The 16,016-nt window shown below is 44.3% G+C and overlaps 1 protein-coding gene across 2 annotated transcripts in view; it reads right to left on the minus strand.

Moving 5' to 3' along the window:
- The window catches only part of DOCK1 (dedicator of cytokinesis 1), a 264,003-nt gene that overhangs the window by 95,396 nt on the left and 152,591 nt on the right, over window positions 1–16,016 (minus strand). The window lies entirely within an intron of this gene.

Consider the following 16,016-nt stretch of genomic DNA (forward strand, 5'->3'; position numbering starts at 1 on the left):
CCTCTACCCCAAACCCACTGCAGGGTGTCTCAATCCAAACCCTTCCTCTTTATCAGCTCCAACAACCCCATCCCAGCCCCCACATTAGATCAAGGCAACTGCTGGATTTCATCCATCACCGGGAGGATTTCCATGTCAGAACACGAGAACAGCTTTCAGAGAAACATGTAAGTAAAAGGGATTAGATATTTTACAGCAGAGAGAACAGCAAGCTCTGATACCACACTCCATGTACAGGCAAAGTTTACAAGTTTCAATCAAATCCAGGTTAAGCACAAAAAAAAAAAAAAAACGGAGGAGTCGGTCACGTCAGGGGAGCCACGGAAAAACTGCTGAATGCAACAGTGTTTTTGCACATTGGCTTCAGTGGAGTCATTTTTTTTTTTCCCTGTTAACTTTCAGCTCAAACAAATTAGCAATTCCTACTACAGATGTCAGAAGTTATAAAGGAAATTAATGCAACAGTCAAACTGAAATGAGGCTGAGGAAAACGCTATTATTTTCCCTGTGGACTCGTATGTCCACACACCGAGTTCTGCTTTGTGAAGATAATATCCAGAAAGTGCCCAGCAAAGCTGAAAAAATAAATATCTAAAACAATCCTGCTTTTTTTCTTCTTTTTTTCAGAGAGGCACATGAGTGTTGGCTTGAGGTTTGGGGGTTCTTTTAAAGATCTAATATTGAAGGATTTGGTCTAAGTTTGTCACTGGTAATACTCCAGTTTTCTCCTAAGGGGTTTAATTCCATTACTTTTTTCTAACACAAATAATGAGTTTGGAATCCTGACTAACAATGAAACAAACTCCTCTAAGTTAGAAGTCCATCAGCTGGTGCATCGACACGACAAGGGGGAATGGCTTGAAGCTGAAGGAAGGTACATTTATATTGGATATTGGGAATAAATCCTTCCCTGTGAGGGTGGGGAGGCCCTGGCACAGGTTGCCCAGAGAAGCTGTGGCTGCCCCTGGATCCCTGGAAGTGTCCAAGGCCAGGTTGGAGCAACCTGGGCTGGTGGAAGGTGTCCCTGCCCATGCAGGGGGTGGGACTGGATGGGCTTTGAGGTTCTTTCCAACACAGACCATTCCATAATTCTATGAAATACAAGTCCAGGATGGAATCCAGTTTGCAATCTGCATATCCATCCAAACCAATCAACAGTTTTAGCCTATTGTCAAATTTCCCATCAGCAGCCCTGATGTCAGAAGTCAAACCACACTCTATGTGCTGGATGAATAAATCTCAGTTGTCGCCATAAATTTTTCACCATTTCCTCATAAATTCCTCATTTCTTCTCGTCAGTTTCCTTGGCAGAATCTAAAATATGGGAAGCTGTAAAAACATCAGGATGCTCTAACTAAGCCAAATGCCTGCTTTGAGAGGTGTTTGACAAGCACTGGGTGATGCCATAGATCACCCAGATCACACATCAAAGGGTACAATGGCCCTTCAGAAACACAGAGGATTTAAAAAACCTGCATCACCCCTGACTAGTTGGTGACCATTCCCAAGTCCCTTGGCTTCTACATTTAATACTTGTTTGTGATTCATGTTCATTATAAACTGTGTTTTCAGCACCAAATGAGAGATTTTTACCTTCTGCAGTCAAGAGACAACAGTTTACCAGAGTGGTAGACTTTTTTTTTCCATTTGGAAAACATTAGACTAGACCAGAAAATAGTAAATTAAAAGAGGAGGAATGAAAAAAATGGATTCCCATCTAAAGTACTGAGTACAGGTCTGGTGTTCCCAGCATAAGAAGGACATGGAACTGCTGGAGCAAGTCCAGACGAGGCCATGAAGTTGATAAGGGGACTGGGAAACAGGCTGGGAAAGTTGGGGCTGTTACAACCTGGAGAACAGAAGGTTGTGTGGAGACCTCAGAGCACCTTCCAGTGTCTGAAGGGGCCTACAGGGAAGATGAAGAGGGACTGTTCATCAGAAAGTGAAGTGACAGGAGAAGGAGTAATGGGTACAAACTGAAAAAGAGTAGATTTAGTTTGATTATTAGGAAGGAATTCTTCCCTGTGAGGGTGGTGAAGCCCCGGAATGGATTTCCCAGAGAAGCTGTGGCTGTCCCATCCCTAGAAGTGTCCAAGACCAGGTTGGAGCAACCTGGGACAGTGGAAGGTGTCCCTGCCCATGCAGGGGGTGGGACTGGCCAGGCTTTAAGGTCCCTTCCAACCCAATATCATTCCAGGATTCCATAATTCCCTGCAGAATGAGAGTCCTCAGACATCAAGAGAAATTACAGAAGGGTTGAGAACATCTTCTTCAAGGAGAACCAAACTCCCTTCCCTAGAGAGCACCAAGGCCCCACCCCCTCCCTCAGCAGCACCAGAACGTGGTGAGGGTGAAAAACGAGCTTTGGAGGTTTGGCTGCACACACAGAAGTGTCATTTGAAGGAAAGCCAAACTCAGCACACATTTGTATCATTTCCTTGCTACACCAAAGGTACTCCAGCAATGAATCTGGCAAGGAATGACAAGCCCTCCATCAGTATTCACCTGGAAAAGCACACTTGCTTCTTGGCACTGCTGCCGTAGAAACACTTGGACAAATGGGAAAAGGTGAAGAATAATTCTTTAAAAAAACCAATAAAATCCGGAGGTGCTGTCAAACCCACTGAAAACTACAGGTTTATGTAGATCAGGAAAAACTCTGGCTAAGAAGTGGCCTTTTTTAAGATACAAGACAGTGGCACGTGCTCAGTGCATAACTCTGAGCCTAAAAAGTGCTTGGGGCCATACCAAAAGAAGAAGGCACATCCCATTATGACACCAAATATCAGGTAATAACTGTGATTCATCTCTCAAAGATGGAAATATTTTTCCTTAAGAAAACTTTTCCTTGAGAAACACGACTGAAGGGGTTGTGGAAGAAGGATGTTGTCAAAAATAGTTCGACAAACAAGAAGTTGTTCCGTGTTCCAGAAGAACTTACAGAAAACATGTTTGGTTTTGACAGCTGGTAATTATGCTCTGATTTTTAAAAATGAAACCTGGTTTCTGGATGGCAAAACAGTGCAGGAGGAGGAACATGAGACAATAATGTGGGAGGGAGAGTGAATCCTCACAAATACATGGGAGCATCACACCTCCTTTAAAAACTCACTGATGGGAACATGCAGCTGAAATTCATCCCAGAAATGTTTCTGCTTGGATATCTTTACCAGTGAAGTGTCAGAAAATCATCAATTATCTTCTCCTACATCTTTTTCTTTGAGTACTCCTGCTACACCTAGCACACCTCAGGCGTGACTGGGCCAGCAACAGGCAAACAAACTAAACCCATTTCATCAAACACAGAGAGGAACAAACCCAGGGATCCCTGAATGCCTGAGCTCTCAGAAGGAAAATCCCAGCATTAAGAAATGCCACAAAGGGGATTCTATAAATTTCTTTAAATTTAAATTTAAATTTTCTTTTAAATCTCCCTGGACAACCAGTCCCAGGGTCTCATCACCCTCACACTGAAAAATCTCTTCCTAATTTCTGACCTAAATTTCCCTTCTTTCAACTTGTACCCATTACTCGTGGTCCTATCAACTGCAGTTCCTGAGGAAAGGTCCCTCTGGCCCAGGTGTGGATCTGGAGGGATCCTCATGCTGGGAATCAGCTGTGGCACAGGAGACACAGTCCCTGCACCAGGCAGGGCTTTAGTGCTGGCCCTGCACCAGCTGCAGACAGACAGGTGCCACCTGAGCCAGCACAAAGGCTGCCAAAAGCAATTAAACTGTCAGGAAATGAACAAATGGGATCAGGGGACGCTGCTGCACCAGAGGAGCTCCGTGTGACACAGGGAGGTGTGTGTCTGTCACCCAGGAGCTCAGAACTCAACTGTAGCAGCTGTCCCAGTGCAGGCAGAGATGGGATCAGGGATCAGATGCTCCATTTCAGCTCTCTCTGTAGCCACTTGCAGAGAGAGAGACTTTTCGTGTCACTGATAATCACACTGACCTGAAAAATGACAGACTCCTTCTGGAGCAGCCATAGATTTATTTAATTTTTTTTCTTGCTGTATTTTACTGAAGTCTCTGGCAAGCAGCAAACAACTCCCACAAAGGCCAGGCTGGTGTTCTCCCAATTCTCAAGGCGAGGGCTTAGGCAAGGCTTAGGAAAGCTAAACAGTCAAGCGGGGGTGGGAAAGGTCAGAGGAGGAACAGCGAAGGTATTTGCAGAGCTCAGTCCTTCCCACAGCTGGAGTGGGCTCTGGATGCAGGTTGGGAGCACAGAAAGGCTTGGAGGGAGATTGGTGCTGCTTTTAACAGGAAAAGGGGAAGCCTTTCCCGTAGAGGCAGGACAAAAACCTGGAAAAGCTGGGAGAGCAAAGCTCCTGTCCCTGGCAGAGCAAATACAAACACATCCCTGAATACACCGACAGTAAAACCCCTTCCCAGCTCAACAGGCATTTGCTGATTGTTTATATACAAGGAATTCAAAGAAGGAAAACATTTGCTTTTAATATCTTTCGCGTTATTGTTTTGAAGATCCCAAATGGAAAAGATCTCAGAAGGTTACACATCAGCCACTCAAAGAGCAGGATTTGCACAGCAGGTGCCCCAGGATGAATATTTTCTACCACCAATTATCACATGTATCCATTAACTGTATATTAAAGGGGGCTCCCACTTCGGTTAATGCTCAAAAATAACGAAATTTAACTTCTCACTTCGACCTGTTCATCCCAAGATCTACCAATATCTCTGTTTTACTGCCTGCTCAGCTGGAATACTAATCCTTAGGATGGCAAAGGAGAAACATCCATCAGGAATGGCTGAGCTCAACCTATGCCTGCACTGTCATTGAGGGAGAGAGATGATTTTCTGTCCTCATATTCAGTGATATAAACCCTCAAACTGGTGATGGCCAGTGATCTGGCACCTCTTTTCTCTCTAAATATACTTTAAACTCTTCCTGTCCTATAATCAGAGTGCACAATTTGTTACATCAGAGCATGAATAATTTCTTTCTTTTTTTAAAAGAAAACCCTCTGCTTTTTACTATACCGGCTGTGCTTTCTCATACTTCAACTGTAAAAGCTTGTTTTCTAGAATCTGTTCATGAAATATTTCTGATCCTAAAATTTAATAACCCCAGAAAAGGCCTCGCTGGCTTTTCATGCATGGAGGCTGCTGCTCTCGAAAGCCAAAGTGCTGCATAATTGCCAGTCACTGAAAAGGATGGAAAACCCAGCAAAGGGATGTGTTGGCGAGATAAAAACAAACAGGGCTTTAGGGATATTTTACCAAAATTGTAGTAAATTCGTAACTGTGCTGGTCACTAGTCTTGTGAAATATTAAAAATTATTACAATAACAATGCAGTACTATTTTCTAACAGGTACAACATCTCTGTTTGGTGAAGCTGCTCCTCCTACCGTGTTCACTTGAAATCACGGAATCACAGAATGACTAAAGATGGAAAACTCCTCTGAGACCATCCAGTCCAACCATTTCCCCAGCACTGCCAAGGCCACCACTAAAACACGTCCCCAAGTGCCACATCCACACGGCTTTTAAATCCCTCAGGGATGGGGACTCCACCCCTGCCCTGGGCAGCTCTTTCCATGAAAAAGTTGATCCTTATTTCCAATTTAAACCTCACTGGCTCAGCTTGAGGCCGTTTCCTCTCCTCTTGTCCGTTGTTCCCTGGGAGCAGAGCTTGATCCCCCCCCAGCTCCCTCCTCCTGTCAGGGAATTGCAGGGAGCCAGAAGGTCCCCTCTGAGGTGACAAAGGACATTCTCAACACACAGCGACCCAAGAAGCTTCCCAGCATCACAGTTCCACCCTTCCCTGTCCTTGGGCTTGTCTGGGCCAAAGGAAAATGGCTCAAAAACATCACTCGTTCCCAAAATTACAACCAGCTCAGCTCAGAAGGCTCTGGGAACTTTCTGTGTTATCCAATTGTCATTTTTCACCAAATCCTGACAAAAAAAAAAAAAAAAAAAGCAGATGAGATTTTTGAAAGGGCAGAGAGTAAAAGGAGAGAGATCTGTATAAAATAAAAAAAAAAAAAAAAGGAAAAAAACATTAACAACCTTCAATAATTTTTAAGTCTGATAACCTGATATGTTCTTTACATCTAGAGCTACCCAGCCACCCTCACTGCTTCAGCATGTGAAGGTTAAACTTCTCCAGGAGCCTGATAAATTTTTCTGTCCCTCATCCCTCAGGTTTAAAGCCTCCTGACTTCTCACACCCACAACGATAAAAGCCCTTCTTCCATTTCTTCACTGATGGCTCTGGAGATTGGTACAGCACAAGGGACAATATTGGAGCTTTTATTATTTCCCAATAGTTTTTTATTCCTGTGTCAAAAGGTGACTGATGGAAGGCAGTAAGAAGGAATAACCTGGGAATGTTACAGATACTGATCTGACCAGGGAAAGTAAATCAAGAGGAATCAACTAACTTCAGTCTTTCCTGAGATGTTTGCTGATACTCAAGGAGAGGGGCATGGATTCAGCTCTGTTTTCCTTTGCAATGTTACAACCTTCTCCAAGAAGAATCCTAGAACAGTTTGGATTGGAAAGGACCTTAAAGCTCATCTCATCCCACCCCCTGACATGGGCAGGGACACCTTCCACTATCCAAGGTTGCTCCAAGCCCCGTCCAACCTGGCCTTGGACACTTCCAGGGATCCAGGGGCAGCCACAGCTTCTCTGGGCAAACCTGTGCCAGCCCCTCACCACCTTCACAGCCAACAATTCCTTCCCCACATCCCATCTAACCCTGCCCTCTGGCACTGGGAAGCCATTCCCTGTGTCCTGTCCCTCCAGCCCTTGTCCCCAGTCCCTCTCCAGCTCTCCTGGAACCCCTTTAGGCACTGGAAGGAGCTCTCAGGTCTCCCTGGAGCCTTCTCTTCTCCAGGTGAACCCCCCCAGCTCTCCCAGCCTGGCTGCAGAGCAGAGGGCTTGGATTCCCCCTTGTTTCTTTGGAGGAAGAAAAGGGGCATGAATTTCTGTTGTTCTAATACTTATTTAAAGAAAACAGGAGAATTACAGGGCAGAGCAAGTTATTTTACTGGAAAAATAAATACAATCCTTTTTAAAATTATGACTGACCAGCCAAAAGGCCATTTTCTCTCCTGCCTCCGAGTGCTGAAAATAACGAAGGGACTAATTGATGGTCAAAACCTCAGAATTTACAGTCCAAAGGTAACAACAGAAATCTGCATTACAGAGGAACAGCCAGGAAAAGCATTTAAGCCTGAAATTCCATTTATAATATCCAAACAACCATTTTTTTTTTTTGTTCCTTCTAAAGACTGCAATATTGAGGGGCTTTTTACAATGCTGGAAGAAGAAAAGATTAATAAAACTCAAGTGCAAAAAAGCAGCACATATTTCACTCCCCAGGTATTTTTAAACCTGCAATAGCATTAACTTAACTGACACTGAGGCGGAAAAATAACGATTTTAAGTGAAAATTGCTACACCTTCCCTGGTAAAAAACAGACATTAAAAATAGACATCACATGACTTTAACTTTTGCTGTTGGTGCAAATGGAGTCCTGCTCACACGCTTTGGGATTTAACACCTTCAGCTTGATTTAATTACCTGCTTCAGGCCGTTGCTTTTATGGGAAATGGGGATTCACACATTGGTGTTCTTGCCACACGTCCTGGGCTAAAAAAGAGCAGCAGGTTTGTATTTGGAAGTGTGACGTGGACACCCCCCCCCGGGGGTGTTTAAATGTGCAGAGGGGATGGAGCACAGGCTGGCAGGGCACCAGAATTCCCAGTGATACTGGAAGAACACATCCAGGTGGCTTCAGGTGCCAAGGTTGTTTTTTTCCCCCACAAGCACAGAATGATGGAATTGTTTAGGTTGGAAAAGCCCTCTAAGGACGAGGCCAGCTGTTAACCCAGCACTAAACCACGTCCCCAAGTGCCACCAGGATGCTCTTTGGATTCTCGTCATCATCATTTTCTCACTCTCGTTTTTTTGTCGCATTTACAACTGATAATTTGTCCCTGTGGGTTCCCAGACAGCAAATCCAGGTGGTCCCAAGAAATGTGGTGCTGCAGGGAGAGAGCGATCTGGCACCAGAACGGAATGTGAGGAGGAGCCAGGCAAAGCCAGAATAAAGCTGGAAGGAACCTGGTCCCAAAGGCTCCAGGAAATGAGGAAGCAAATACTGCACATTGGGACAAAAATGGGAATTCAAACGTTTGGGATCTCATCTTATAGAGAGCTAAACTTGGAGTATCTACACACCAGGGTCTTTGAGTGGGGGGCTTCAGACAGCAACAGAAAAAAGAACATTAGAATTATCAAATCAAATTTAAAAATTTAAAATTACGGTTCTTTCAGCTGAAATCAGAAAATTTTAAGAAAATTTTAAATTATAGGAACTCTTACACTAAAGAATTTATCTGAGGAAATGTAAGCTGCCAAGGGTTTCTGTTCCTCCTGAAATAATTAGAGCACGAACGAGACAAACAAAAATATGTAACAGCATCTTATTATCCATCATTTAGTGCAGCACATATTGAATTCTTCTTGAACTGCATCATTTGACAACCAAAAAAATACCCTAAAACTCAAACTGATAAATATATTAGTTGGTACAATGCTCTTGAGTACAGTCATCCCAAAGTACCTTGATGGCAACCCAGGTTTAGATTCCAGAAGGGAAAATTATATCGGAATCATTCTGTTCCATTTGAAATTAATTTGGCAATGCTGCTTCAGCTCTCAATTAGACTCTCAACAGAGAATTACCATGACACACAGTCTAATAACCTCTTACAGCTTTCTTTCAAAACAATGTATTAAACCCAGGAGTTCTTAACGCTCAATATACACAAGTCGGGAAAAAAATAGGGCAAGGATCCAAAATAATGAGTTGGCTTTGTAAGTGTATTGTTAAAAACAAAAGAAACCAGCCATTCACAGCATCAAATGGAAGATGGCTCCAGAAACAGAAGAAGAAAACGCCATTTTCAATATTATTATATTATTGTGACAGTTGATCCAAGCTGCCTCTCTCACTCTGGGCAGCTCCTGTGCCCTTTTTTTCCTCTAAAATGATCCCACTTCTGAGCCACTTCGGGAAATGACAGGCTGGGAGGTGCCTCTCAACTGCTCGTTAAATGTTTGCAACAGATATTTAAGAGCTGGTAAAATACACCAAGGAAGACAAGCAGCAGGACAAACTGGAGTTTGGTCCCCGTCCCTGGCAGTGTTCAGAAAACCACGTGGATGTGGCACTGGAGGACACGGTTTAGTGGTGAACACGGTGGTGGTGCTGGGTTGCTGTTGGACTAAGGGGTCTTAGAGGTCTTTTCCAACCTTAACAATTCCATGATTCGGTGATAAATCCATATATTTCTCTAAGTTCTCAAGGTTTCTAAGGCACACGAAGCATTCAAAAGGTCCTGAAGGGATAAATTTACCACCACTCCAAGGAGGACAAGCAGTCCATGACCAGGAATATCACCAGGTCTAAACCTCAGGACTGCACTGCTACTTAAAACTTGGCAAGGTGCCAAAAACAAAAGAATCAAAAACCCTCCAAGTTCATTTTTTTTTCCCCCTTGAACTCAAGAACAGCAGTACTTGGGATTGCTTTATTTATCCCTCTGTGTTTCCTTCCGATGCAGGAAGAGCTGTTCCCTAAGACACAATCCCTTCCAAGTCACTGTAATTTTCTCGTGGCAAAGGAAAGGCTGAGGTGTCAGGGGGTATATCAGGAATATTCTGAGATGATCTTAAGTGCTCCTGAGGAATGCATGTGCAGCTGATGCTCCAGGGTGGTATTTTTGAAACAAAATTAAAACACCTTCTCCCTTTGTGCTTTAGGATGAAATACACCTGCAGCTGCCTTCACCTGGTTTTCTGGAGCTGGGAGGGACTGAGACATCTCCCAGACACATCCCCAGTGTGGGCAACTTCACTGGCTGCTGCTCAGCTTAAAATCTGGGCTGGAAAAGATCTTAAAAGATCTTAAAAATCATCTCATCCCACCCCCTGCCATGGGCAGAGACAGCTTCCACTAGCCCAGGTTGCTCCAAGCCCTGTCCAACCTGGCCTTGGACACTTCCAGGGATCCAGGGGCAGCCACAGCTTCTCTGGGAAGCTGTGCCAGGGCCTCACCACCCTCACACCCAACATCTAACCCTGTCCTCCTTCAGTTCAAGGCCATAACTTCTCCAGCAAAAGTTATCCCAGATTACAGAAATAAAGGAGAAAACCAGATCATTAAATCCAATGAGCTGCCAACCCCCTAAATGTTCATCAGTTCTCACAGCCCCAACACTGATATATGTTATCAATATATGATAACAACCACACCTGTGCCAGGGACAACATTTCTAACTCTCTGGGAAGGGATAAATCAACCTGCTACACAGAGGGTGCTTCCCTTCCTCCTGCTACAGAAACCATCAGGGGGAAAGAAGAATATTCCGACAAGGAATCTGGTCCTTTTGAGTAAGAGAAATCCCTTTGTTATTTTAAACACAGTCAAGTACATTCATTTTACTCCCAGGCCCAGTTAATTTGACAGGTACAATGCTGAAGCAAAAATCCTGCAAGGTCTGTCCTGAAAAGGTCAGTACATTATGCAACCAGGTTTTATGGGCAGCAAAAAAACACATCCCTCCATGTACAGAAATTTTACACGGTTTTATCAATGGGCATTTGTGTCTTTTATTTACAGGTGAAAAGCAAACTTTGGGAAACGGGAGTTAATTCTAAAAGCTGGTTCCTAAGGAAGTTCCATGCTTTGAAAGCTGTTATCCTCAATCCATACACGGTAAATAGGGGGAGGTTTTTTCTAGACAGAGAAATATTCAGCACTAAGAAAAAAACAAAATTGCTCCCATTCGAAGTCTTATTGCATTCCAGCCCAGAACAAAATTACTTTGCTGTTCAAGCTGCATGTCTGGACTCTTAAACTTTCTAAGCAAGCACAGTCCTGTAGGAAATGCATTAATAGTCAGGAAAAGTAATACCAATTCCTTCTACTCCAGGCTTTTCCTACTGTTCAGACTCTTCTTGAAACAATAGATCCTTTGTCCTCCTAAAATGTAACTGCATTTCAAATGCTTTCTTTGTTCCAATTTCAATTTGGAAATGTAAAGCAGTTACCACATTCCATAAAAACAGAAATCAAGGAAATATTTTAAAGATCAGTGCCCCAGGTATAAGTTCAGACTTTCATGTCACATCTACTAATCATGGAATAGAGTTGTTCAGGCTGGAAAAGACCTCCAGGATCATCATGTCCAGCCATCAACCCACTGTGTTCATCATTAAACCATCTCTTCAAGTGCCATATCCATTTGTTTTTGGAGCTCTTCCAGGAATGGGCAGCCTGTTCCACCCTTTCCATGTAGAAATATTCCCTAATATCCAACCTAAGCCTGTCCTGGAGCAACCTGAAGCCGTTAATAATATCTTTGAAGATGGAATTAACACAGGCTTGAACCCATGCAGGGGTTTGGAAAATGAAACAATGATTTTAAAGATTTTTTTTTTCCTGCTTCTTCCATCCCAGCCCCACACAGCCAACATTACTTGATGAACTGTGGAACTCTGTGTGTCCCTGCTTTTCCTGCAGTTTTCAATCCAGGATCTCTATCATCTTCCTGGCCTCTTTTTCCCTGTTATGAAAACTACCCCTCATCCATCAGGAGCTTGGGATGGATTTTTAAACAAGGGCTTTTGCACTTGCACTTATTTGATGGATGCAACTTGACTGGTCAATTATGTAAGTGCAAAGAGCCCATTTTCATACATTTAATAAAACCATCAGCGGGTTTGTTGTTTTGGTTTTGTTTGTTTTCAATAAGCCTGCATAAAGCCCAGCAGAATATTGCAAATTAAACCAAATTTCCATCATCTAACCCCCAATTTTTTATTTTGGCTTTGGGTTACCTGTCAGGAAGGATAACTCCCAGGCTGCTGAGGGCTGGACTAGATTTTAAGGCTCCGAGTTACGCAAAACTTGCTCCAGTTGCTGCAGCGCGTCAGGGTTTGCCCACTACTGATGGATGGGCACAGCCATCACTGGAGCTGATTCTGAGAGCACAGGGGAGATCTGGCAGGTACTGCTATGACAACCAGGGAGCAGAACAGCCCACATTTCCCTGGAAGCTCCAAAAACAAACACTCCAGAACAGTGAAAAGGTACATGTTTATCCGGAGTATCGTCCTGCGTCCTCCTCTCTGCAAGGTGTTTTTTGGTTCTCACGCAGAAAATTCAGGAAGTTTCTGGCTGGGATAGAGTTAATTTACCTCCTGGTAGCTGGTGTGGAGCTGTGGTTTGGATTGCGCAGGGAACAGGGTGGGTAACACAGGGATGTTTCTGTTATGGCTCAGCAGGGCTTGCACAGAGCCAAGGTCTTTCCTTCTCCTCACCCCAGCAGGGAGAGGCTGGGGGTGCCCAAGGAGTGGGGAAGGGACACAGTCAGGACAGCTGATCCCAAATGACCCCTGGGATGTCCCAGATCACATGGAATCATGCTCAGCACGTGGAGTTGAGTGGAGGGAAGGGCTGCTCAAGGCCTGGCTGGGAATCAGTCAGTTGGAGATGAGTAACTGTTTTCATCTGCTTTTCCCTTTACTGTTCTCATTTAAATTACATTTATTATTACTGTTATTCATTATTATTATACATTATTCCATTTTATTTCAACTAATAAATGGATGGAGGAGAGGGAATGGCTTCCCACTGCCAGAGGGCAGGGTTAGATGGGACATTGGGAAGGAATTGTTCCCTGTGAGGGTGGGGAGGCCCTGGCACAGGTTGCCCAGAGAAGCTGTGGCTGCCCCTGGATCCCTGGAAGTGTCCAAGGCCAGGTTGGACGGGGCTTGGAGCACCCTGGGATAGTGGAAGGTGTCCCTGCCCATGGCAGGGGGTGGAACTGGATGGGCTTTAAGGTTCCTTCCAACCCAAACCATTCCAGGATTCTGTGCTCTTATCTCAAACCTCATCACTTTTAAACTTTCAGTTCTCTCCCCCTCCTCCTCCTGCTGGGGGTAAGGAGTGACTGGTTGTTGGTATTTGAGTTGCCATCTGGAACTAAACCACAACAACCAAGTTTCCAGGAGGAAACAAACCTCCAGCCACCTGCAAAGCCAGTACCGGAATGGTGGGAAGCAGGGAACACCCACCACATTCCCTCCTCAGGTTCAGATATATTTCCTCTGGAAAAAAAAATTAGCAGGCACAAGAAACCTCATTTTCACTGAGAAGCATCTCATCCCTTTTTCTCTGACTTCAAAAGGCAAAACAAACAGGTATTTTATGTAAATGTGGACATTAGAAACAAAAAATAGAACAGAAAACATTAAATTCCTTTTTTCATAGGCAACTCAGCTTCCAGTGGAACAGCTGCAGATGAAAGTGGTAGCTACAAATTAATATATCATAAGGTCTACCAAAGGAACTGATTGTCTCAAATGCCAAAAGTAAGACCAAAGACTAAATTATTTTCATTTACGAAAGCGTGGAGAGGAATTGCTTTCATGTTGAGAGTTATGTGTTTAGGAGGAACCTCAGTTGGGCTTGTCAGCTTCTGACAAAAGTTAAAAACAATTTCTAAAACATTTCAGAAACATGACTTAGAAGGGGGAAAGGTAAACAATACAAAATCCCTGCCTTCTGCTTTAACTCCTTTCACATTCCAAACTCCTGGGGTGCCTCTCCTGCAGGAGAGGCCTGGAGCGAAGAATCTGCCTCCAAAGCACTTCCCATCCCTATCCTAAAACACAGGAAAATCCTGAAACCATTAAATACAGATGTTATGCCTTTACCTTCATAGGAATAAGTCATGCTGGAAAGGTGGGCACGTCCAAACCTTACAGCAGGTGTAATCTGAAGGTGGACAAGTACCTTAAATAAAATTACAAGCTATTTCCAAGTTCTCCTGAGGAGCAGCTGTTTCAAACACACGCTCTGGGGTCTGTTATCCATATTATCTCTGTTATATATATCTATATGTAACTCTATTATCTATTATCCATCTCTGTCACCCTCTCATCAGTGGATTTTTCCATCCCTGGTGCTCAGATATTGTAGTTTACAGTAAACCAGCAGCTGATATGGACCAAAATTTGACAGTGAAAGCAAAACCCATTGCATCAGTTTGCAAATTCTCTTTTTTCCTCCCAAAACGAACTCCTTTACCCCAAAAGTGTTGACCAGCCACCTGCAAACCAATGTCACACTGGTGGCAAACCAAGGGATTCCATGAGATTGGTGACACCAAAACCACGGACTCTTAATAAATGAATTGTTTTGATAAAGTGGTAAGTGTAGGTTAAATTAAAGTAGAGAATAATCAATAAACATTTTACCTGAGCCCTCTCTGCCATGAAGGTGATGAGATCCCCCCTAAGGGACTGGTCTCTCTAAGAGGGGGCTCTCTTATAGCTATTTTTATTTTTTTTCCTGTTGTTCCACACTATCAGATAAATTCCATGCAGGGACATAAATGAAATTGAGGAGAGAGTTAAAATTTAGCTCACTTTCTTTGGTTTGAGGCATAGAAACACTCGACCTGCACATTCCGAGTTGTTTCTATTGAGAAGATGTCACAGCTTTAAAAGGCAGGATTTGTTCTTAAATTTTGTCTGCTTTTCTACAATAAAGGTTTACAGGGGTGGAAATAAACGGGGCAGATGGACAAAGGAAGGTATTTTACAGTGCAGCTTTCTGGTTTTGGGAACCACGTTAACTTCAACGGGAAAAATGAAAAGCACGGAAATCATTTCAGGAGCCTTTCCAAACGGGCTGGTGCAATGAAAATGAACGAGGGAATTTAGGGATGAACAGCCCCCTTCAGCACTTCTGCAGATATTCATCAGCAACACAAAGACTAGAGGAAGTTTTTAACTTTAAACACTACTCAGATATTCTACCGGCACTGAGGTCGGTCAGGAAGAATCCAAGATCTTAACAACACATCCCGTCTCTGCTTCTTCAGAACTTGATGTTCAGGGTGGGATAAAGACAAGCCTATTTTTAAGGATCAAAAATCCAAGCCCCTGCCCTGGCTGTGGATCTCTCTGCATCACACTTTGTACTGATCCAAATTTTCAGAGCGAGGAACTGCCTGGGGAAAGGTGCCCTTTGTGCTTCAAGGAAAACCCGATGGGGAGGGAAGAGGCTCTTTTTGTAGCTTTGCTCTTTCATTTCTACGACCGTAATTTCACTGTAAAACCAAGGTCAAATCCCCACCCAAATGAACACTGAGAGGTCATTTGGAAATAGTGTGAAGGTAATGCAGAGTGGTTTGGGTTGGAAGGGACCTTAAAGACCCTGCCATGGGCAGGGACACCTTCCACTAGCCCAGGTTGCTCCAAGCCTTGTCCAACCTGGCCTTCGACACTTCCAGGGATCCAGGGGCAGCCACAGCTTCTCTGGGTAACCTGTGCCAGGGCATCACCACCTTTACAGCCAACAATTCCTGCCCAATATCCCGTCTAACCCTGCCCTCTGACACTGGGAAGCCATTCCCCCTTGTCCTGTCCCTCCAGGTCCTTGTGCAAAGTCCCCCTCCCTTTAGGCCCTGGAAGGGGCTCTCAGGTCTCCCTGGAGCCTCCTCTTCTCCAGGTGAACCCCCCCAGCTCTCCCAGCCTGGCTCCAGAGCAGAGGGGTTCCAGCCCTTGCAGCATCCCCATGGCCTCCTCTGGACTTGCTCCAGCACCTCCACATCCTTCCTGTACTGGGGACCCCAGAGCTGGCTAATTTAAGGAGTACCCATTGCAATATTGTCTATACCCCTGTAATTGCCACGTCTGCTTATTTCTGCCAGTCAAGGTGTTAAGAGTGTCCAAACACAGATCTTCCCAAGCCTATTTCAACCTCCTACAGAATCCCCCGACACCAGAGGGGCTCTCCTGTTCCAAAGGACACAGGAAGCACACGCTGTGAGGGTTTCCTGAGCACCTGCAACGAGGCTCCTGGGACATCTGGAGAAGCAAAACCGCTTTGAAAATTACCAAAAAAGAAAGAAACCCAAGGGGCTTTAGATGTTCTCACGAGCTGCTCTCCAAGGGCTC

Source organism: Empidonax traillii, unplaced genomic scaffold (genome assembly GCF_003031625.1).
Source record: "Empidonax traillii isolate 1590-97213 ecotype Southwest subspecies unplaced genomic scaffold, ASM303162v1 scaffold655:size661012, whole genome shotgun sequence".
In the NCBI taxonomy this organism is placed as follows: domain Eukaryota; kingdom Metazoa; phylum Chordata; class Aves; order Passeriformes; family Tyrannidae; genus Empidonax; species Empidonax traillii.